We start from the raw sequence: 24,961 nt of genomic DNA on the forward strand, positions 1-24,961 counted from the left end.
CGGTTGTATTGAAGAATAATTACTGACCTCAATGGTAACTCATCCACAATTGAGGCATGTAAGCACGTTGTATGGGTTTAATGCATAGAATAAATCAACTAACTATTTACAATAGTTACGTGGCATTTTCTTAGTCATGTGTTTGATGGATATAGGAAGAGCAACTTAAGAAGCCATAGGATCATGGCATGATGCATTGTCTTTAGTCATGTAAGCAAGTTGTATGGGTTTTTTAATGGATACAATAATTCAACTAATTGTTTATAATAGTCATGTGGCATTTTTTTAGGCATGTATATGATGGATATAGGAAGAGAAAATTAAGAAGCAATAGGATCATGAGATGATGCACTTGTCTTCATCAAGCAACCCAGAGGCATTCATAAAGCTTTCTTTGCTGTTACCGAACATTTCTTAATAATTTGTAGGAAACAAACTAGATTGGGACCCTCATATTGTAAGAAAAGTGCCTTGATGAAAAATTGGTTAATTTAGCTTGCCAAATATTCATGTACCACAGATATTCTCGAGCTTGTCTAGAAATGCTAGAGATGCATGTGTATAGGTTCTTTATATTAGGGTTGTTGTTTACACCTCACCCAAACCGTATGATTGTGATCCATACACCGATCATAAAAGACCTTGGAAAGTTATCCAATATAGACTCTGCGATAGTGGATTTTTAGAAAAGGCATCTTACATGGGCCGAATTATAAGAAGATTTAGGAGAATGTCAACCTTAAACTAAGTGCAAGGATGTAGATTGACTACTAGGGATACAGATCAAGTACCAAAGTACAAGCCAATTACCAAAGTGCAAACCTTATTACCAAAATATAGGTTAACCGTCCAGGATGCAGGCTTGGTACTAGGGTATAGACCAAGTACCAGATTACAAACCAACTACCAATAGTGCTAACAATGCTGAGCAGGGGCAGAGCCACGTTTTGACTTGGGGGTTCAATTGAAACCTCAAGTTTTGATATAATACCCTTAGAGATATATAAATATTATTCAAAAATTATATATATATATATATATATATATATACTTTTAAATCTCTATAAAATAAAGAATCTTAATTAGCCTAGTGGTTTGAATCCCCACCTTCCATCCCCCATGTCTCAAGTTTTAATTCTTTCTCTCACTTTTTTTTGACTTTTTTCCTCTTTTCTTTCTCTCTCACTTTCAATTAATGTAATATTATTAAATTTATTTTTATTTATTTATTTATTTTAATTTATATATTGAACTCCGAGGGTAAAAATCCGAACTACGCCACTAGTACTAAGTATGTAGATCGACTTGCAAGGGTATAGGCTAACTACTAGGATGCAGGCCAAGTACGAAGGTGTATATATGTCGACCATAAAGAATGTAGGCCAACTATGAAAGGTGCAAGGCAACTATAAGGGATGCATGTTGAAGGGGTGACAACTATTGGTCTAGAATGAAGTAAATAAGTAGAATCCAAAGAAAGTAGTTGTCGGGTTGTTATTAATACTCAAACGATTAGAGAAGATGCTAGCATTATCCAAAGTACTCAAAATAGATAGCGGAAAGAATGGTAATTGCCATGCATGCATAGCAAATATAGCCCACCATAAAACTAACAATAACAAATGTTGAAACTGAATATTAACACCTAACTCAGTAGTTAATAAAAACCATTTATAAGTATTGTTGCTGCTCAATTCGGTCGAAGTCAGAGAGACGGTGGCTGAGCCTCGTGCAGAAATGCTGGCACTGGAGTGATCTGCAAAATAAGTCCAAACTGGAGGTTTTCGCTCCGGCAAGGATCCTCCAATGCTCAAGTCAGATTCAGAGAATAATAGGAGCAGCAACTAGTTTTCTAAGAGAGATTGATTGGCTTATCTTGATCCTCAGGGCTTTGGTTACATATATAGAAGGCTGTCGAACAGCTAGTCACACAGCTGTATGAAGATTGTGAGATTTTGAGATTACAGAGCTGTTCAATATGCTATAACGGACGAAATATTTCAGCCCTCAATCACTTCCACAAGATTAAGAAAGTTGGTGATGCCTGAGTCTATCCACTCGGGGTGGACAACCATTGTACACATCATGAAGTAAATCGGCTATGATAATAAGAACAGCCCACGTGCTAAGGCATCGATCTGTCGAGGCAACGGAATGCACCAAACAGACTATACGATAGATCAAACGCAAGCTGCTCTATACTGTATATGGCTCTACTTTTAAGTAACGGTCCTGATGATAGCTTGAAGACCTAAGATGTCCCATGATTGACATACTAATCTGAGGTACTCACGGTAATACCATAACACTACTCTCCTACTCCTGAGTCTGAAAATCAGATGAAAAAATATTTTGAAAGTCGTACCTTGGATCTGGAGATGTGCTTTTATTCTTCATGAATGTTCGGCATTTAAAGTTGTTGATATCATTTTGGTACAATCATTGCAAACGATCGCAATTGATGGGACCCCACTGGTGGTTTTCTCAAAAATTTAATTTTTTAGATGGTGGCTTTTTATCTTCATTTTTTATCTCCTTTTTAAATCAGCTCCTGACATTTAGTCAGAGAAAAATAATCGCAAGACTTTCCTGCTCCAAACCTTTATCGCAACCCTCAGAAGCAAGATGAGCTTAAAACTTGTGAGGAAACTTAAACTGATGTTGGCCCGAAAAAAACAGGCCAAGGCCCCCGACCGTTGGTTCTTCAGCTCCAGTGGATAGCTATACCCAAGCTCCGGCCATTGAATCGACTCCTGCAGCAACGGGGGATGAAAATCCCCTCTCATTGTTGAATCGATGGTTGCTCCATCAAAGGATGTGGTGAAAACCTCATCGGAAGGGGTTTCAGTAAGAGAGAAGATGCTGATGGAGAAGGCATTCGCGATGCATTTCGTCAAGCAGGAAGACTGAACCATTTCATCCTGAGGGTGGTACCTCAACGTCGACCTTCAAGAGCTCAGCAATTGGCTCCTTTGCTTCCGCAACCATTCCCTCTACCTAGCCACAATCAATACCAGTGCAGTAAGGGAGATAGGAAGCAGGGGGATAGGCGATAGTGGAAGACCAATCCATCCGAGATGAAATCCATATGATAACTAGGAGATGATCTGGATCGACAGAGCCTCCAGAGGCGAAGAGGTCAAGGCTTGAAGATGAGGGCGAGGATGCTATTGTCTTCACCGAGCAGGATGCTAAAGGTATACTTGTCCTGCATAATGATGCAGTGGTTGCAGCAGCAAATATTCGTGAAGGCATGAAAGTGCATATCTCCAGATCCAATGTACGACTTTTAAAATATTTCTTTCATCTGATTCTCAGACTCAAAACTATAGAGTAGTGTTATGGTGGTTACCGTAAGTATCTCAGATCAGCGTGCCAATCATGAGACATCTCAGGTCTTTAAACTATCATTGGGGCCACTGACTTAAGAGCAGAGCCATATACAATGCCGAGCAACTTGCATCTGGTCTATCGTATGATCTGTCCGGTGCATTCTGTTACCTCGACAGATCGATGTCTTAGCACGTGGACTGTCTCTGTTATCACAGCCGACTCACTTCATGATATACGCGACAGCTGTCCACTCCAAGTGGATAGACTCAAATATAACCAACTCTCTTAATCTTGTGGGAGTGATTGAGAGCTGAAATATCTCGTCCATTATAGCATGTTAAACAGCTCTGTAATCTTAGGATCTCACAATCTTCATACAGCTGTATGACCAGCTATTCGACAGTCTTCTATATAAGCAACCAAAGCCCTGAGAACCAAGGTAAGCTAATCAATCCCTCTTAGAGATCTGGTTGCTGCTCTTATTATTCTTTGAATCTGATTTGAATGTCGGAGGGTCCTCGTTGGAGTGAAAATCTCTGGTTCAGATTTATTTGCAAGTCACTCCAGTGCCAATATCTCTGCGTGAGGCTCAACCGCCGTCTCTCCGATATTGACTGAATCGAGCAGCAACAAGTATCAATTTGTAATCTAAAGACTTCTCATCCAAACACCAAAATTAATGAATTTTTATCCTTTTTATTCTCAATTAATCTTTTTTTTACCTTTAATCCTCCACGGTATAGCTTCTTAGTTATTGCCCTTCTCTGAATGGACAACATGCACATGCTAGTAATGAATGCCCTTAAAAGTTCAAGAGAGAAAAATTCACTTCCATTCGAATTGGTGGCTTACTAGTGCATTCGTCCAACTAGTGCCTAGGCCGGCATCTGAAAAAGGGATCAATAATCGTATATACTTCAAACATATTTTCTGAGTAAGATATTAGTCAAATTCTTAACAATAGTTATTGATTTTATTTTTTTTTTTAAATTCATCTAAACCATTTTGTTCATATTAGCGTTTTTCATGCAACATGTTGCAGGAGAGGCAACAAAAGCATGGGTCTAGATTGCTGGTGACCTTTATGGCTCCATCCATATTCTCAACCATCCTAGTATCCCAATAGATTTTCTGCAGCTATCATCCACTTGGCAGCCAACTTGACTTCATGTTCGGTCATCGCGACAACAGGCAATGTGGCTTGAATTAGCATAACAAACAATTGGGGCAAAAGTAGAAGAGATAGTGAATGATGATGTGTGAAGCCAAGACTCACATTTTAGTGCACAATTAATGTAAAAGTTTATGAGAATTAATTGGGACATTTTCTAAAAATCATGGAGATTATACTGCAATAATTTAAAAATATTTTAATAATTAAAATATAACAACAAAATCAAAAACAGCTCTGAAATGGTACCTTTGCATTGGCGGAGAGTTTGATCAAATCAAATCCGCTGGCTGTCGGATTCAGGGCGTGCAAGTGGAGGCCTATAGGGTTGTAATAAGTATTTCAAAATATTAATCCAACAAAGATTAAAAAAGAAGGCTGATACAGGTTCTGGCGTTTACGTATCGGTTCGTCTCAGTTTCGGCCATTCACCGATACAGGCCGTGATATCTCCTAGACCGGGTTACCCCTCGGACATGTCGTTCTCTAAGCTCGCATCGTCTTTCTGGGTTTCCTGCTCCGCTCTCTTCATAACCTCTCTCAAACGATCACGCCTTCGGGAACTAGGGCTTTGGCTCGCAGCTTCAAAGGGCCCTCGGCAACCCTTTACCTCCGTCTCCCCCCTTCTCTTTGAAGCCTTCTTTCAAACACCTCCCTCCTATACCCTCGCCTTCTGGCGTCTTTTCTCAGATATCCTCAGACTCGGATCGGAGCTTGGCTTCGGAGGATGTCGTCATTCTTGGCATCGAGACCAGCTGCGATGATACTGCCGCAGCCGTTGTAAGTCTTTCTTTGTAGCATTGCGTTACGGTTTCAATCAGAGTATTTTCCTGATGGATTTCTTGTTTCTAATGCCTTTTCTTTTCTTTTCTTTTTTTCTATGTCGGAGGCAGAAGGGAAATTCCTCTTCAAGCTGTGTCTTCCCAGGTAAGGGCTTTATCCCTTTGCGAGTAATTTCTGAAAAAAAAAAATCATGTATTGATGAAATTCTTGGAGTTTAATGATCGGCTTTCTTGGAATTTGTTTGATCGGTGCCTTTGGCCAACGCTTGTCCTGATTTCTGAAGGTAAGGGCTTATTGCTTTGCTAGCAACTTCTAAAAAAAAAAATTTCCCATATTGTTGAAATTGTTGGAGTTTCATATCGGCTTTCTTGAAAAATTTGTTTGATCGATGACTTTGGCCAATGCTTGCCTGAATCTCTGCAAAAAATCGACATTTTACCAAATTTTATCTTCATTCTATTTTTATGGGTTTATTAGGTAGGAGAGACCTCAAGTAACTTAGGTAGGCCTTATAGCCTCTGATAGGAATAAAAGAAGAAGTGAAAAAGATGATTCAAATAGTTGGTACGAGGCTTGTATACTTGTAGAAAAGGTTTCTCTTGCAAATGATCTCAGGTTCTCTAAAGATGATGACCTTCCATGCCAGACTCTTTCTTGGCTACAACAATGCAGAAACTTGGGGAGATAATCTTCAAACTGATTAAAAGGGTTTTCCTATGCTTGGAGAAAATATACCCATTATTACAAAAGACAGTTAAATATTGAAGACCATCGCTGTCAATGCAGCTAATGTAATATCCTTCTTGGCATTTCCACCATGGTCATTGTTGGTGCAAAAATCCGTCTGCGTCGGAGAAGCTGGAGTCGGAGACGAGATCTGGCTCCCGTAGGAGCCCGAGCGAAGTCTACCTGCAATCAAAATCAGGGGTGAAGTCCGGCTCCCTTAGGAGTCCGGACGAAATTTACCAGCAGTCGGGGTCGAGGACGGAGCCTGGCTCCCGTAGGAGTCCGGGCGAAGCCTTCCAGCAGTCGAGATCGAGGATGAAGTCCGGACGGAGTCTTCCTTCGGCCGGAGTCGGAGACGAGATCCGGCTCCCGTAGGAGTCCGGACTGAGTCTTCTTGCAATTGGAGTTGTGGGTGAAGTCCGGCTCCCGTAGGAGTCCGGACGAAGTTTACCTGTAAGTGAAGTCGTGGGCGGAGTCCGGCTCCCGTAGGAGTCCGGGCGAAGTCCGTCTGCAGCCGGAGTCGGGAACGAAGTCCGGCTCCCGTAGGAGTCCGGGCAGAGTCTTCCCGCAACTGGAGTCGGAGACGAGATCTGGCTCCCGTAGGAGCCCGGGCGAAGTCTACCTGCAATCAAAGTCAGGAACGAAGTCCGGCTCCCTTAGGAGTCCGGACGAAGTTTACCAGCAGCCGGGGTCGAGGACGAAGCCCGGCTCCCGTAGGAGTCTGAGCGAAGCCTTCCAGCGGTCGAGATCGGGGACGAAGTCCGGCTCCCGTAGGAGTCCGGATAAAATCTGGTAGTTGTAGGAATCTACCGTTGGAGAAGTTCAGCCGTTGACGAAGTCCGGGGTAGTTCGGATTGGAGTTGAACCTGGCTGGAAGAAGTCTGGAAGGGATTCGGGGAACGGCTGATAGTCGTAGAAGGTCGGCTGGCGACGGAGCTCAGCGAGCACTTGGGGCGGCTTAATAGATGACTAGGGGAACTCATGTTGAAGGAGCTCGGGTGGTGCAGTGGGAGTTCGTCCATCGGGGGAATTCAGTCAGCACCGTGGAAATTCGGCTGTTGAAGAAGTCCGGAGAGATATCATCTGCAGTCGAAAGCCGGAGGAGTCCTGGGAGGGTCAATCCTGTCAAGAACTTCGGCTGAGGGTATTTTATACCCAACACCAGCCCTCTACTTCCGAGTTCGAATTTCGAATGAAGAAAGTACAGAGAGATTATCACAGCCGAAGTTGCTCCCTTGACGTTCGCGCGCAATCGTCCTCAGATATTTTGGTATTCAATGCGCATGCGCTGGAGTCTTTTCAAATCGAGACGATCCGAAGAGGCTCTTCTGGAACCTGCAGCGGAACGGTGCTCAAGGCGTGGCGCAATAAAGGCTCTGTCAGCCGTTTGCCACTTTTTAACCGCCCGCTGTGGTGAGTGGGACACGCGGTGAAAAGAGACCGGTTAGAGGGGATTCGCAATCATCATTATGCCAGATCTCGGGGCCTATTTAAACCCGCACTCCTCCTCCAAGAGTCCTACTCTATCCGACGGTCTCGTTCTGGCGCCCTTCTTCTCCCTGAGAACTCCGATTTTTCTCAGCGCCCTTTCCAGCCTTAGGCGTTCCTCGAGCCGTCCCCATTTCCGCACCTTCGCACCTCTCCGAATCGCTTAGGTTAGTCTCGGAACTCCTTCCTCTTTTTGTTCTTCCTTTTACCGTTCGATCTTTCTTCCTCTTGCTCTGCACATCAGTCCCCCGAGACCTTGTCCGCGATTTTCTCCGATTTTTAGGGATTTCGCCTCTGTAAGTGGTCTTCGTGTGATTCTAGATGTCTTCCAGGGCTTCTTCTTCCAGCGGCTCTAGGAGTTCGTCTGTCTCGGTCTCCCAAAGTCCTCAGGTGGTAGATGAACCGGTAGCAGAGCTGAATCTCGTCCGATTTTTGCACCGGACGTCATTCCTTGTTCTCTGACTCCGGACGAACTCCAACTGATAAGAGTTCAGTATGGGGTTCCTCTGGAGTACAAACTGGAACTTCCTGGCCCGTCCGACCGGGCTAGTGTCCCTCCCCCCGACTGCTTCTGCCTGTACCAGGAGGCCTTCCGTGCCGGACTTCGGCTTCCTTTTCTACCTTTTGTCATTGTCCTTTTTCGATTTCTAGACATTTCTCTGGCTTCGGTTGCACCAAACTCCTTTAGGTTCTTGATAGGGTTCATCTCTCTTTGTCATATAGTCGAAGTCCAGCCCACCCTTTTCTTGTTTAGATACTTCTACACCTTCAAGCGTCATCCCACGGCGAAGGACTGGTGGTACTTCTCCCCACAGTTCGGTAGAAAGGGGTTGTTGAAAGGTGCCCCCTCTTCTATCCATAACTGGAAGGGAAAGTTTCTATATGTTCGATGCCCGACCTTGAGGCTAGGGTTGCCCCCTTGGGGCTCCCCGAGGGACTCCGTCCGCCGGGCGCCCAGCCTGGGGGGGACGATCATCAAGCCTCCCAGAAACTCCTCCGATATCCAACTATTTCTCTCCCCAATCTCCTGAAGGAGCAGTTTCTGTTCAACATCGGCTTGAACCCCCTGGATCCCGCTAGTATTTCATCTCTCCTTTTCTTTTCTTCTTTTCCTTTCCTTTCCTCTCTCTCCCCTACTTCTCTTCTTTTCTTCTTTTTCACGCCCTCTTTCTTTTTTTCTTCTTTTTCTCTCTTTTTTTTTTTTTTTTTTTTTTAGGCATGGACGCCGAAGAAGCACAGATGCTTGCCAGAAGCCTGAAGGCTCTCAAAAGAAAGGGCGCCGCGGCCTCCGGACTGGCGAAGAAGACCAGAGTGGAGGGGATGAGTTCGGCCGCGCCCGCCCAAGCGACCTCAGCCGCCGACGTCCTTGCAGACACTGAGCTTCCAGCCGCCCGGGCTTCCTCGAGGGGTTTGAGTTCTCCTACCGAGGTCCCCGCTGCGGAGACCCGTCCTGAGGAGGTGCCAGGGGGTGAGAGGAGGAAGAGGAGGAAGATCTTGGCCCGCAGGGTCGGCAGTCGCCAGGCTGCCACCGAAGAATCCCGCGGCTCTGAAGAGGAGCAGGGGGATGATCCCTTTAGTGACAGGGACCTAATAAAAAAGCTGGTAGACGGATGCTCACTGCCCGAAGTCGTCCAGAGGATCGTCCGCGTCGATCCTGCACAACGAGTCTGGGACTCGCTGGGGGCCTTCCTCGAGGTAAGCAGATTCATCTTCCTTTCTTCCTTTCGCTTCTTTATTTAATTAACTTCTCAGCTTCCATTCTGACCCTCCGGTCGTCCTTGCAGCTCGGACACCAACTCCTCGCCAACATCGAGACGACAAACAAGGCGGTGGAAGGTCAGCAGGCCAAGGCTGCCCGCCTTAAGGAAATGGCCCTCGAGGCGGCCGGTCTCCGAGAAGCGTTTGAGAGAGAGACAGATCTCGGCGGAACAGAAGGCCGCCTTGGAGGAGATGGTGAGGAGGGCGGAGGCCGAGGTCGCCAACATGGCGGAACAGATCCCGACCTTGATCTCGGAGGTCAGGGGTCAAGCGGTGGAGTTCAAGGCTTCCACCGAAATGAAGAAGTTGAAGGTTGAGTTCGGTCAAGCCACATTCAATAAAGGGTTCGAGCTCTGCCAGGAGAAGATGGCCGTGAAATTCTCCGAGCTTGACCTCAGCTTCTTGGACGAGGCGTCCGAGGATGAAGCCGGACCCTCCACCACCGTCGCAGCCACCGCGGACCACCCCCCAGAGGTGCCGAGTCCCCCCGTTGGTCCAGAGGTCCGAGACCTCTAACCTCGTATTCTTCCTTTATTGTAATTTTTCTTCTTTCTTTTGTCTTCAAGAAACGTTCAGTCAATAAAATTGGTCTCCTCCTTGTGGGAGACTTTTCTTCTCTTCTTTTTCTTTCTTTCTTTCTTCTTCTTTGTAATGAGCTGCATCTTAACGCGTTGACCTCCCGATGGCAGCGTCCTGCCGAAGCGCTTCCCTTTGCCTCAGGGGATTTCGCTGAAGTCCACGATCCAGCGCCTGAAGAAGGAAGTTCTTCATTTGACGAAAAGGTTGAAGAAGATGGAAGGCGAGCTCCGCAGGTTGAGGGAGGGTCACTCCGAAGCCACCGCAGAAGCCACCCGCTTCCGAAACCTCCACGTGAAGGGGATCATGGAGTACAGCCGGAGAAAGGCGAACTTCGAGAGGGAGCTCGAGGAATACAGGAAGTGCGCCAGCGATCGAATTTGGGCTTAAGCTGCCAAGATCAGTTCCCTCCGAGTGGAGCTATCGGCCGCTCAGGAGAGGATTAGCCAGTTGGAAGGAAGCTCATCCTGGCTTTTGACTCGGGCCGACAGCGATTGGGAATTGTCGAAGAAGATCTCCGTCCTCCAGCAACAGCTCCAGGATGCCGAGGCGAGCTATGATGCGTACCGGGCCGGTTGGCGCAAGCAGGTGGACGAATACAAAGGGAGGCTCAGGATGGCGACCGACGAAGTTGCCCGCCTTTAAGGACAGCTAGTTGGAGGGGCTCAGCTTGCTTCCGCTCGGAATTCCAGCGAACTCCAATCCCTGAGAAGAACCGCAGAAGAGCTATCTGTCGCCCTTGGGGAGGGGAAGGCCGAGCTGCAGCAAGTGAAGATCCAGCTGGCGTGCGAGCAGCAGGCCGTCAAGGACGCGGAGGCGGAATCCGAGGTCCTGAGAAAAAGACGTCGAGAGGCGAAGAACGAGAGCCGGCGATTTCACCGTAGATACATGGAGATATTAATGAGAGAGAGAGAATTGAAAGCAGAAGTCGAAAGTTTAAGGCGCTCCCTGGCGAGGGTCGAAGCCGAAAGTTCGAGGTCGGAGGAAGCCGGGCCCCCTTAGGGCTCTTTTTGCCTTCCGTCTTCCCATGTATATATTTTTTCTTTTGTTGTTTTGTCTTGTTCTTGTTGTTTTGCTTTTCTTCCTTTAGCCTGCTGGGCTTTGTAGTGTATATTTTGTGAATGAAATGAAAAAGAGATTTTTTGTTACCTCGTCCACGCATTGCATTAAATCGTCGTTCGCCGAACTTCTTTTGTCTCTTGACTTGTTCGACGTCGGTGTTGTTCGGAGGTTCCCAGTCGTCGCCACATTGATTTGCTTTTCTTGTCGTCCATGGCCGTAGGCTCGAGCTCGTAGTCTGAACTTCGCATTACCTTGAAGGAGTCATTATTTTTTTGACCCGTGTCGAGAGCCTTCTTAGAGACCGGAGATGTTCGGTAGGAGCTCCCGTCTTTGTTGAGACGAAGTTCCGTATGTTTTTGGTATAGTTTGTTTTTCATCTGTTGTCGATGTAGTTCGTCGCTTTCCTTTTTAATTTTTCTCCTCTTTTCTGAGTGAGGGTCCTCCCCTTGCTTTTCGTGGAGTCGCGTAGAGGTGTAGAGGTGCCGTTGAGGGGACTTTTCTCTTTATCTGATCGTGTTGGGCGATCGAGTTTTTGTCATCGTCAGGACAAGGTTCTCCTTCTGTTCTTGACGTAGTCGATCTCAGCTCAGGTTAGGACGAGGTTCTCCTTCTGTTCCCAACGGGGCTGTGGGGGCACATAAAGGTCGTTGCAAGGGCCTCTTCCCCCATCCGGTCTAAAAGAACCGGGTCTTTGACTTTGCTCATGTCAGGACGAGATTTTTCTCCTGTTCCTAACATGACTGTGGGGGTACATAAGGGCGTTGTAGGGCCTCTCCCCCCATCCGGTCTAAAAGAACCGGGCCTTTGACTTTGCTCATGTTAGGGCGAGGTTCTCCTCCTGTCCCTAACATGGCTGTGGGGGCGCATAAGGGCGTTGTAGGGTCTCTCCCCCCATCCGATCTAAAAGAACCGGGCTTTTGACTTTGCTCATGTTAGGGCGAGGTTCTCCTCCTGTCCCTAACATGGCTGTGGGGGTGCATAAGGGCGTTGTAGGGCCTCTCCCCCATCCGGTCTAAAAGAACCGGGCTTTTGACTTTGCTCATGTTAGGGCGAGGTTCTCCTCCTGTCCCTAACATGGCTGTGGGGGCGCATAAGGACGTTGTAGGGCCTCTCCCCCCATCCGGTCTAAAAGAACCGGGCCTTTGACTTTGCCTATGTTAGGGCGAGATTCTCCTCCTGTCCCTAACATGGCCATGGGGGCACTTAAGGGCCGTTATATGGGCCTCTCCCCCGATCCGATCTTAAAATAATCGGACTTTCATTTTGCTCATGTTAGGACGAGGTTCTCCTCCTGTTCCGAACATGACCATGGGGGCACTTAAGGGCCGTTATATGGGCCTCTCCCCCGATCCGATCTTAAAACAATCGGACTTTCATTTTGCTCATGTCAGGACGAGGTTCTCCTCCTGTTCCTAACATGACCTTGTTTCGATTGTTTGAAGGGGTTATCCCCAGTCGTAATAAGTCCATGCCAAAAGGGAAAGACATGCAAAGTCGAAAGGAATTTTGATTCAAAGCAAAGTCGTTAGTAGTACATTTACAGGTTTCTCGAGTCCCATGGTCGTGGAAGGTCTGCTCCTCCTTGAGGTCCTCCGGTGATGGAGTTGATGGTCCCGATCGGAGGCCGATCTCCGGGCTGCTCTTCCCTCCTTGGCGGTTCAGGTTGCGGCAGGGCTCTTGGCCGATCCTCTCTGCCTTCAGGTCGGCGTCGAATGAACCTGTCGAGCCGATCTCGTTTGATGAGCTCCTCGATCTCGTCCCGGAGCTGAATGCACTCCTCTGTATCGTGGCCGTGGTCACGATGGTAGAGGCAGAACTTGTTAGGATTGTGCTTCCCAAGGTGTGTGCGCATCCTTTCCGGTCTTGGCAGCTGCTCTCTGACCTCCATCAGCACTTGGGTTTTCGAGGCATTGAGGGGGGCATAGTTGCGGAATCTTCCTGGTGGAGAATCCCGCCGAACTCCGTGGTCCGGACTTCTCTGTCTGCGTACCCGGGGAGGAGTATGGACATGCTTGTGCCCGGGAGGAGTTCAAGAACGTGGCCGAGCTTCTCTCGGTCCTTTTTCGACTGCGGACTTACTCGAGTCTCCCACCTGCCGCTCTCTCGCAGTCTCCTCATTCTTCATTCTGAAGGCTTCTTCTGCTCGGGCGTACCCTTCGGCCCGAGCCAACAGATCAACAAAATTTCTGGGGTACTTCTTCTCCAGGGAGAACAAAAGGTCATTCTTCTGAAGGCCGTCCTTCAGAGCGGCCATCGCTACCGACTGGTCCAAGTTCCGGACTTCCAGCGCGGCGACATTGAAACGGTTGATGTAGGTCTGAATGGACTCCCCCTCTCTCTGCTTGATATTGATGAGGGACTCCAAACCCTTTCGGGGGCGCCGGCTGCTGACAAAATGGGCCACAAACTGGTGGCTTATCTGATCGAAGGAAAAGATGGTACCCGATTTCAGCGCCGAGTATCAGTTTCTCGTCGCTCCCTTCAAGGTGGATGGGAAGGCCCGGCATAGAATGGCGTCGGGTGCGCCATGAAGCAGCATCATCGTCCGGAAGGCCTCCAGATGGTCAACCGGGTCCGAAGTCCCGTCGTAGCTTTCAAATTGGGGGAGTTTGAAGTTTGGCGGGATCAGTTCCTGCACGATCATTTGAGAAAAGGGAGGGTCAGTACAAATATCCTCACCATAAGCGGGGGGTGCGTGGCGGAGTTCTTCGATCCGCCGGTTCATCTCCTGGAGCCTCCGATCCAGGAAATTCTCTCGACTACGGGTCTCGAGGGTCCTTTGGCAGAATGGGGGTAGAGATCTTCTAGGGGTGGAATCGTGATCCGACTAAGGGCTCTCCACCCTCGGATTCGTCTTTCCGAAAAAAACGGGGCGGCTGGCCCAAGTGGCTCGCCCTACCACCGGATTCTGGTGTTCCGGTGACTCTCTTTCCAGGCACACTGATGCCTGCGGCTGCTGTATGGCCTGCACAGCTTCAGTGAGGCCTCTGACCTGCTGTGCCAGCAAGTCAAATTGCTCCACGCCAACCACCGTCGCCGGAAGAGGAGGAGGAGGCTGGGAAACTGGAGGTGAGGCCGGAGCCTGAGATCTGGCCGCGGAGGCCGTGGATCGTCGCGTGGACGCCTTGCGGGGAGGCATCGGGCAAAGACCTAGTGGAGGAAGGAGGAGAGGACGCCGGAAAAGATGTCCGGGGGCGGTCCCGTTGAGCGCTCCTTTAAGAACAAGGGTACTGCGAAGACACAGCCCTTCCTCTAGCGCCAATCCTATTGGTGCAAAAATCCGCCTGCGTCGGAGAAGCTGGAGTCGGAGACGAGATCTGGCTCCCGTAGGAGCCCGGGCGAAGTCTACCTGCAATCAAAATCAGGGGCGAAGTCCGGCTCCCTTAGGAGTCCGAACGAAGTTTACCAGTAGCCGGGGTCGAGGACGGAGCCCGGCTCCCGTAGGAGTCCGAGCGAAGCCTTCCAACAGTCGAGATCGGGGACGAAGTCCGGACGGAGTCTTCCTTCGGCCGGAGTCGGAGACGAGATCCGGCTCCCGTAGGAGTCCGGGCTAAGTCTTCCTGCAATTGGAGTTGTGGGTGAAGTCCGGCTCCCGTAGGAGTCCGGACGAAGTTTACCTGTAAGTGAAGTCGTGGGCGGAGCCCGGCTCCCGTAGGAGTCCTGGCGAAGTCCGCCTGCAGCCGGAGTCGGGAATGAAGTCCGGCTCCCGTAGGAGTCCGGGCGTAGTCTTCCCACAGCTGGAGTAGGAGACGAGATCTGGTTCCCGTAGGAGCCCGGGCTAAGTCTACCTGCAATCAAAGTCAGGGGCGAAGTCCGGCTCCCTTAGGAGTCCGGATGAAGTTTACCAGCAGCCGGGGTCGAGGACGGAGCCTGGCTCCCGTAGGAGTCCGGGCGAAGCCTTCCAGCAGTCGAGATCGGGGATGAAGCCCGGCTCCCGTAGGAGTCCGGATAAAATCTGATAGTTGTAGGAATCTACCGTTGGAGAAGTTCAGCCGTTGACGAAGTCCGGGGTAGTTCGGATTGGAGTTGAACCTGGCTGGAAGAAGTCTTGAAGGGATTCGGGGAACGGCTGATAGTCGTAGAAGGTCGGCTGGCGGCGGAGCTCAGCGAGCACTTGGGGCGGTTTAATAGATGACTGGGGGAACTCATATTGAAGGAGCTCGGGTGGTGCAGTGGGAGTTCGTCCGTCGGGGGAATTCAGTCAGCACCATAGAAATCCGGCTGTTGAAGAAGTCCGGAGAGATATCATCTGCAGTCGAAAGCCGGAAGAGTCCTAGGAGGGTCAATCCTGTCAAAAACTTCGGCTGAGGATATTTTATACCCAACAGTCATGTTAGGAGGTGAAAACCTAAAATTACTTGAATAGTAGTTTTCAACAAAGGATCTAAAAGGATAGCATTGACCAAGTATGTAGCCTTTAATTTGAAATGAGGATGAAAGCAAACAGAAAATTGATCCAACTCGGGTAGGCCCTATGACCTGTTGTTAAGAGATTCATTTTCTGAGATCACTTTCTGCTGTTTTATCTATTATTTATTTTATGGTCGTATTGTGTTCTAAAATGCATGTCCTTGCTTCACCTAAGGAGATAATATGCCACTTGTTTTTGCTTAACTGGCCTGGGTTTACTTACCAAATAAAGTTTCTTTATGATCTGATATAGAGTCATCATCAAACTCCATTATTTATCCGATGCATCTTTTTGTTTGCATATTTTATTTGATATGGCCCAACAATTTTGGTCATGAATTCTTTTATGAGCTAAAGATTGAACAGAGAATGTAAAAGTAGAGCAAAAGAAAATATCTAAGCAAAAATGAGAATGAATCATCATGTATATTGAACTAGAAAGGAATTGTTTATATACAGATGGAATGAAGTAACTGCTCCAACTGAGCTGTTATACTCTGACTAATTACAAGCTTTCTCTAACTAACATTTTAACAAACTAACATTTCTCTAACTAATTTCTATAATTATCAGCTACATAAATACATTTCCATCCCCTCCTTAAGATGGAGTTGGGGAGAAATCAACCAACCCCATCTTGGACCACAGAAATAGAAAGGAAGGTGAATTGAGGGGTTTAGTAAACAGATCCGCAAGCTGATACTTGAAAGATATGTGAGCAGTAGATATGAACCCAGCTGCTAGTAGATTTCTCACAATGTGACAGTCGATATCAAGGTGCTTTGTACGCTCATGGAAGATCAGATTTGCTGCTATGTGTATTGCAGCTTGATTGTCACACCGTAATGGGATTGGAAGAGAAAGATGAATCTGAAATTCCTTGAGAATATAAGTGATCTATTGCAATTCACAAACTGATGTGGCCATACTGCGATATTCAGCTTCTGCTGAAGAACGGCCAACTGTGTTTTGCTTCTTGGATTTTCAAGAAATGAGTTAGAAACTCAAGAAGATACAATAACGTGTGATAGACTTCCTTGTTGTGGGGCAGGCAGCCCAATCAGCATCACAGAATGCTGATAGTTGTAATGAATTAGATGTGAGAAAGAAAATACCCTTTGCTGGATAACCTTTAAGGTATTTAAGAATATGAAGTGTAGCATCAAGGTGACCCTTGCATGGAGCTTGCATAAATTGACTTAGCTGCTGGACTGAAGATATGATATCAGGCCTAGTTAGACCTAAGTATAGCAACTTGCCTACAAGCCTCCTATATTGATCTGGATTATGCAGTAACTTTTCCATTTCAGAAATTAGTTTTAACCCTTTAAGCATAGGTGTATTGACAGAATTGGCACCTTGCAAGCCTGCATCATTTATAATATCCATAATATACTTCCTTTGATTCAAATATATTCCTTATTCTGATCTAGCTATTTCGAGCTCAAGAAAAAACTTTGCATAACCCATATCTTTCATGGTAAATTGTTGATGAAGAAACTTTTTAACTTCTATAATTAGTTTTTCATCAGCTCCTATAAGTAACACATCATCAACATAGACTAAGAGAGCTATAAATGTTGAACCAGTACCCTTGACAAACAAACAGTGATCATATGGTCACTGTGCAAATCCAAAGAGTTTAAGTTTTGCTGTAAACTCTTTATTCCATTGGGGGCCAGCCTGCTTTAATCTATATAGTGATCTCTGAAGTTTGCATACTTACCCAGGTTGTGCTTTACTGTACCCTTCAGGTGGAGTATAAACAATTCTTCATTAATGAACCCATGAAGGAATGCATTATTTATGTCAAATTGATGTAAGGGCCAACTCTTTGCAGCTGCAATAGCTAAAAAAATCCTCATTGTAACTAACTTAGCAACAGGAGAAAAGCTATCAGTGTAATCAAGGCCAAGTAACTGATTGTATCACTTAGCAACAAGTCTTGCCTTATACTTGTCTACTCTGCCATCAGAAAATTATTTAACTCTAAATACCCACTTACACCCTATAGGTTTCTTACCAAGTGGCAGTGTAGTTAATTACCAAGTATTGTTAGCCTCTAATACATCAAGCTCATTCTGCATAGCAGCTACCCAATTCTTGTCATTCTTGGCATGATTATAAGAAGTAGGCTCTGGAATCTTGGATTCATTTGCAAGAAATCCTAAATGAGCATTATCAAATGAATGAAGTTTAACAGAAAAAGGTGGAAAAAAATCTGCTTCAGGATTAGCAAGAACAATGGGATCATTGCCATTAGGAAAATTAATGAAATTATGAAACTGGACTATGGCAACAAAATCCTGTAACCATTTTGGTTTGGACACTTGTCTTGTACTTCTTCTGACTGGGACTTGAGATTGAGATGGGATTTGTGGGTTGGAAATAGGTGATGCTTCACTTAAAGTTGGAATGGATACTGATGGAGGTGAAGAAATATGAGGTTCTATGGGTGTTGAGAAAGAAGTAGACTGAAGTATATTTAGGCATGGAGGTGAATAAGGAGTTGAAATAACAGATTCATCTTCCTGAAAATAGTTAGGAATGGGTATAGAAGGATGTAAATGATCATTGGTTTTGTGGAAAGAAAAAATGGTCTCATGAAACACTACATCTCTGGAAATAAAGATCTTTTTGGACTCCAATTCATAAAGTTTGTAAGCTTTGTGCTGTGGTGCATAATCTAACAGAACACTAGCAATGGCTCTACGATCAAACTTGTTTTTATGGGGTGACATATTTGTAGCATAACACAAACAGCCTATTGTCCTGAAATAATCATAATCAGGCTGCTTCTGAAAAAGTATTCCATAAGAAGATTGCCACTTAAGAACAACAGATGGAAGCCTATTGATTATTTGTGTTGCAACAAATATACTTTCTAACCAGAACTTCTTTGAAAAATTAACTTGAAACATCAAGGACCTTGCTACTTCTAAGAGATATTTGTGTTTCCTCTCCACCACCCCATCTTGTTGAGGGGTATAAACACATGATTTCTGATGTATAATACCACTAGAATTAAACATATTAACACATGTACTATTTATGAACTCAGATCCATTATCACTCCTTACTTTCTTAACTTCCCAAATTGGATGTGCACCATATTAAGAAACTGCAAAAGTACAGATGGAACTTGAGTTTTAACTGAGATCATGTATGTCCATGTGTGTCTACTATGATCATCCACTATAGTCACCGTAAAGACAGCTCCTGTTAATGAAGGCAGCTTATAGGGACCCCACAAGTCAATATGAATCAATTCAAATGGCTCTAAACTAGATATAGAACTTATAGGAAAAGGAATCCTTTGTTGTTTGGATAATGGACAGATAGGACAAACAAAATCTTTCATATTGTTCTCTTGTATTATAGAAACATGACTCAGTTTAGAATAGGGTGCATGGCCAAGTCTCATATGCCAAAAGATGGCTGAATGCTTACGAGGCTTATTACTAGTAATAGAAACATTACAAACTTGTGGAATAGAAACATCAAATAAAGTACTATCTAAGAAATATAGTCCATCTTGAGTTCTCCCAATGGCAATAGCCTCATCATTCTGCATATCCTGCAGAACACATTTGTCAGGGAAGAAAGTTACTGAAATATTGCATGTTTTGGCAAGGGTGCTAACAGATAACAAATTATATTGGAAGCTAGGGATGTATAAAACATTCTTTAATGAGATTTTAGGATGTAAGATGATATGTCCTATTTGTGTGACAGTCTTGATGGTTCCATCAGGTAAGTGAACAGGTTTTGGCTTGGATAATAAGGTGGGTTCATCAAAAATTTCAATATTGGAAGTCATATGTCTTGTAGCTCCTGTATCTATAATCCAGAAAGCTTTGTCTTTTAAATGCATGCTAAAATGACAATAGTTGGGTAACTTAGCTGCAAAACCAGCAAGATTAGCAAAAGAAGCCTCATTATAAGCAATATTCTTCCCTTTCAGTATCTTCATCACTTCTTGTTGAACCATGTTGGTCAGGTTATTATTCCAATCTTCACATTTGTTTTGATTCACACCAGCTTCAACATCCATTGGTGTATCAGCAAGTTGAGTTGCCACAGAAGCTTGCTGTTTACCCATTTTCTGCTTGTATTCCTTATACCAATCATGGTGACCATGAAGCTTGAAACAGCTATCTTTGACATGGCCTCCAGTTTTACAGAATTCACAAAACCTATCTTCTTTCTTGTCTTTCTTCTTAGAAGAAAATCTGTTGTAATTGTTCCCAACATTGTTGTAGTTATTATTTCCAGCTTCTTTAAAATTGTTCCTCTTATAATTTTGAGATTTAGCCAGCATGACAGCAGTAGTTTCACTAAATTCAGTAACAAAATTCTATATATCTCTTTGTTTTTCAACTCTAAGCACCATTGAATATGCCCTGATAACACTAGGGAAGGCATCCATTAGTAAGATCTGGTTCTTCACATGCTCATAGCTCTCATTTAATCCCATTAAGAACTGAACAAGCTTATCTTCATTCTCCATATTAGCTATTGTCTTAGCTGCTCCACAGTTACAAACAGGATACTGATGCAAGCAAGACAACTTATCCCATAGTTTCTTCAATTTGGTAAAATAAACTGTCACAGACGAATTTCCTTGGCTAAATCCAGACATATCTTGTTTAATTTGATAGAACAATGGCCCATGACTTTCACCAAAATGCTGCTCTAATTCATCCCACAGTTCACGAGCATAGGTAGTATATAAGAAAGATTCAACGAGCTCTTTTGATATGGAATTTAAGATCCATGATACAACCATACTATCAGCCATTTGCTGTTTCTCAAAAAGAGGAGAATCAGCAGGAGGCATCTCACATTTTCTGTTTATAAACCCTAGTTTATCCTTTGCCTTGAGAGCTATTGTCATTGACCGACTTCATGTAAGATAATTCCCACCAGTTAAAGGAACACTTACTAGATTTAGGCTAGGATGATCAGAATTAAGCAAGTTCATCGGATCATTGCTTGATTCTCGATCTGTTGTGCCTCGGACTTCATTTCCTCAATCTGCAACTCCGCTATCAGAAGCTTCTTCCATCAAACTCATACTTCAAGCAACTAGGAATTCACAATACAACTGATCAAGCAAACGAAGGAAAAAAAAAAAAGACTTAACTTCACAGCCCTTAGGCTCTGATACCATGAACAGAAAATGTACAAGCAGAGCAAAAGAAAATATTTAAGTAGAAATGAGAATGAATCATGGTGTATATTGAACTAGAAAAGAATTGTTTCTATACAGACGGAATGAAGTAACTGCTCCAGCTGAGCTGTTATACTGTGATCAATCACAAGCTTTCTCTAACTAACATTTTAACAAACTAACAGTTCTCTAACTAACTTCTATAATTACCAGCTACATAAATACATTTACAAAGATCATTTCTCAGCTTTACTTCTTCATATTCAGGATGAGTAACATGATTATACAATATATTGAAGCTATTAGTTAAATCTGAAAATTTACATTGATTTTTGTACTTGCACCTATCAAGGCAGATTTGCTTTCATGTTATGGAGGCATTGCTCCTAAAATGGCTGAAGCAGCACATTCACCAGTAATCAACCAGGTTTTAAATTCAGTTCACTTCTATGAGCATACCATATTTTCATTGAATTTTCGCATTTACTGTCAAAAGGTTGTGACATAAGCTTCATCTTGGATGTTCATAATGCAAATTTGACTGAGAAGAGTCTTTCTGCACTTGGTGTTACAATTGGATGAGTCTTGAGTCTGTCTGCAGGGTATGCATGCATAGTGACGTTACCACAACTATCTTCTTGTGCTTTTCTCTATCCAGTTGTTTAGATGGCAAGATGAGAAGCCATATGCTGTAACAAATCTCATTGAAAATGCGTGGAAAATAATATATTAAAGACTATGACTACAACAGAAATGACTGGATAGAGTGGTCGAATATCATTGACCCACATTTTGTTGATAAATAGTCAGGAGACCGTCCCCAAATTCTTAGAAATAATATATGATTCTATTCTATGTTTTTCTATCCTTTATTCCAATGCTATTTTGGAACAAACTTCTTTGATTTCTGATTACTTTAATGCAGTTATACAGGGTTTTTTATTATATTTTTGATATTTCAGTCCGACACAAATAACTCTTCAAATTGCAAAATTTTGAAATTATTATATGTGTAAAGAGAGGAGAAGCTTTGGTTACATTCCTATAGGCCGGATTTGAACCGGGATCCTATCAGTGCTAGTAACATTATGGGCCATCAAGACCCGAAATTGCAACAGCATCGAAGATAATTTAAAACAAACAAAACAAAGCTAACCAAGTTACATCGGCCACCTTATCCACTACTTTTCACCACCTCACCCTACCTCTTCAAGGCCTATGAAAAGGAAATGGTTAAATCAGAAGCTCAGTCAAAAGAGTTTTTTTATGACCTGAAGGGAGGATGGAATGGAAAAGGAATGCTTTGCCGGAGTGCTGACGCGGTTTGGAATCGTACCAGTTTCAAACTTTGAAAAGAAACCCATATCCGTTTCCTTGCCCTTCTCTTCCGCAGCTCTCTGGCAAATGCGGCAAGTGCATTGTATGTACCTGTTGGTTCTTCCCAGAAATGGAGAGACGTCTCGACATGTTCATCTTCCAGACCCACTCACCAAGAAGATTAGGATTATAGAGTCAACATTCTTGTCTTTTCAGCCTACAACTCGAATAAAATCTGGAAGCCATCCGGCCAACTTTACAAGTTTGTCAATTCTGCTGGCCTATTTCACTGATAATTACCAAGACGCAGGTGGCAACGGACCTCAAAGGAAAAAAAAAAAAAAAAAGGAAAAAAGGGAAAGAAAAGAAAACCTGCTCATTCCATAAGGCAGCCTGCACCTTCTGTAATTCACCCCATCACCCGCCTTCTCCTTGACCATCTTCTTGCAAAAAATATATGGAGGATTTTCTGCACCCGCCTGCACATCAAAGGATGTGTTGGGATGATGTGCGCCCTGCTCTATATTAAGGTTTTATGAAACCAACGGTACTATAGACTGAATGGGGAACTATGTTGCCAATCACACTTGGATTATACTATTGGATTCTTCAACATGTCTTAAGACATCAATTTTGGAATATCTTATTTTCTAACTTTTGCAGTTGTCTGTATACTTGTATTAATTAATTCATTTGTCTTGCCAAAAAAAGAGGAAAAAAAAAAAAAAAAAGGTGCTGAGAGAGCATCCTCAACCAACTCTGTTCTGTTTTTAGCCTCATTCGAGAGGTGGAACTCTCCTATCTTGGACGGCTGGTTCTTAAACTTCCCTCACGCATGATCGCATCTTCCAATAAAGGCTGGTGGGGGAGCCTGGGCTCCTTTCCATATTGTTTAAAATAAATAAATAAATAAATAAAAATAAAAAAATAAAAAATAATCATGCAGAATCAGCTGTCAAAAAAAAGTCAACAGAAAATGAAAAATCTCATATACAGTTGCATGTCGATAGAAGAGGTAGACATTGATGAGATGGATTCTAACCTTGTTAGAGACGTTGGAAATCATAAGTCCCCGTCAAAGATAGGGACAATGGATTCCTTCTGACGCAATGAAAAAAAGGGTTCATATAATAATAAATAAAAATAAAAGTAAATAATAATAATAATAATAATAATAATAATAATAATAAATTGAGATGGTTACACTGATGAATGGAATTTTAGATATGAAGAAATATGGTGTTCATTTATACTCTAAAAAGGAAATATATCGTTACCATTTAGGAAGGACATCATGTAATGGTCTAGCCCAAGAAGCGCAAAAGTGGGCCCATGGACTTGTACCATGTGCATTGATTCTTTACGTTTGACCCCTCATAGATCTAGCGCACTATGTGTTGTCATCATTGTACAGCATGACTTATCCTTGAGGATGAAATTGGTAGCTTATAGGTCTCAAATCCCAAATCCTACAAAGGTCAGGTCCAACAGGAGCAGAACTCACCAGGCCGGGAGATAGACCCGTGAATCCATATCTACCAATAATCTTGAATGGAGTTGCAAAATTTTTCGTTTAACTTCGAAAGTGGCAGATAAATGCACTTGTTAAACAATAAACCAACAAAAAAATCTTTTTCCTTAACATCTTGACGATAGACTTAGATTGATTATGCCATATCAATTAGCTCTTTGTTCTTTTTTCCCCCTTTTATTTTTTTTAAAATAAGGAGAGTAAGATGCTCCCATCATAATATATTAAAATAATGGAGTAATCGTAGCAAGTGGAATGGTTGGAGGATTGTATTGGATTGTGTATACAAGAGGAGAAGTTAGCCCAGTGGAGGACTACATGATTCATTGTTATTTCATGAACCCATCCCATCAACTATAGTGGGGGATTGGCGGCTAGCTTTTGTAATGCCTATAATTAGTGTGCTTTCATTCCTGCGAAGATGTCAGGCCAGGATTCAGCAAGAAAACACCTCTTAGGATTGGTGATAGAGGTTTTTGAAAGACCCGCCAAGCCTCGCGCAATGGGCGTTACCGTTCGTTGTTGTCTAATCATTAAACAGTTGAACTATAGTTTTTTCCACTTCTATGCTGTATTTTGCTTCAAATGCAAACAGTCATTTGTCATGCTCAATTCAAATGCACCAACAAAAGGTGGCAAGGAGATAGTCCCAAAATTTTCTATCTTTCCTTTCATTGTCGACCGATTGCTAGGAGCCCCAAAAATCTCTGTAGGCTGGAAAAAATAGACCACATTTACTCTCCTTGGATAGCATACTCCGTAATCGGGTGGAGTAGCTACACTGTTTGAATAGATGGTCAGTAGTTTCATTTTTGATGCAGCACTATGGATAGGCATCCAACTCTTTGACTTTTTTTTTTCTTAAATTTTTTGCAGTGAGAATTTTATTATGAAAGTACAATCAAACAAAAATTTTTATTTTTTTCGGTAATAGTAACTTTCAAATGATGCTTCTAAGCTTACTCCTCTATTCTTAAGAAACAAGTAATGGTTTCAAATTATGAAGATTCTAGATGGTATCCATCTCCACTATTTTTTGTCATTCCCTACTATGATGTTTATATTGTTGAGCAAAGAATTGAGAGCTTGTAACTGTAAGATAACTACGGAACACATTGGTGATCTGAAATTAGCGAGCATGCTGACTTTTGAAAAAAAACAAGCTATATTTGTGTCCCGATTAGCTGTAAGGGTAAATAGGAAAAAAAAAATTTCACTAGACGTTCTTACATCGATCCAGCTATCAAATCAGAATAAAGTCTGCCTCTTGTCCGTAACAATAAAAATTGTACACTGTCTGGATATTTTGAAGACTTTTAAGATTTTTTTTTTAGATTGGAGAGGTGATAAGGAGGGAGTGAGGTGTTGATTCAAAGGAGAGTTTGTTTGAATAATAAATTGAATCCACCAAACTCTTCCATTATCTATCATACTTGGAATAGTATTTTCACCATCACCTGGTTAGAAGAATTTGATTCATGATTTTGAGATGAATAATTCCTATTCTTTTTTGAGATCAATGATTTTGAATCCATCATCAAACTCTTTTTTCCCTTTTTGATGATGGATCATTCTTCTCTTAGGTTTCCATGCATAAGAAATTGATCCGGCTTTGCCCCAAATTGCACCCAAC

General features: G+C 43.7%; 1 protein-coding gene across 1 annotated transcript in view; it reads left to right on the forward strand.

Annotated features, from left to right (window-relative positions):
* Nucleotides 1-5,074: 5,074 nt before the first annotated feature.
* The window catches only part of LOC140857102 (uncharacterized), a 37,612-nt gene continuing 17,725 nt past the window's right edge, over nt 5,075-24,961 (forward strand). Inside the window, exons 1-2 of the mRNA XM_073255435.1 lie at nt 5,075-5,284; nt 5,398-5,431. The gene's annotated coding sequence lies outside the window, so the exon portion shown is untranslated. The remainder of the gene's footprint in view (nt 5,285-5,397; nt 5,432-24,961) is intronic.

The sequence above is a fragment of the Elaeis guineensis genome, chromosome 4, assembly GCF_000442705.2.
Source record: "Elaeis guineensis isolate ETL-2024a chromosome 4, EG11, whole genome shotgun sequence".
NCBI lineage: Eukaryota > Viridiplantae > Streptophyta > Magnoliopsida > Arecales > Arecaceae > Elaeis > Elaeis guineensis.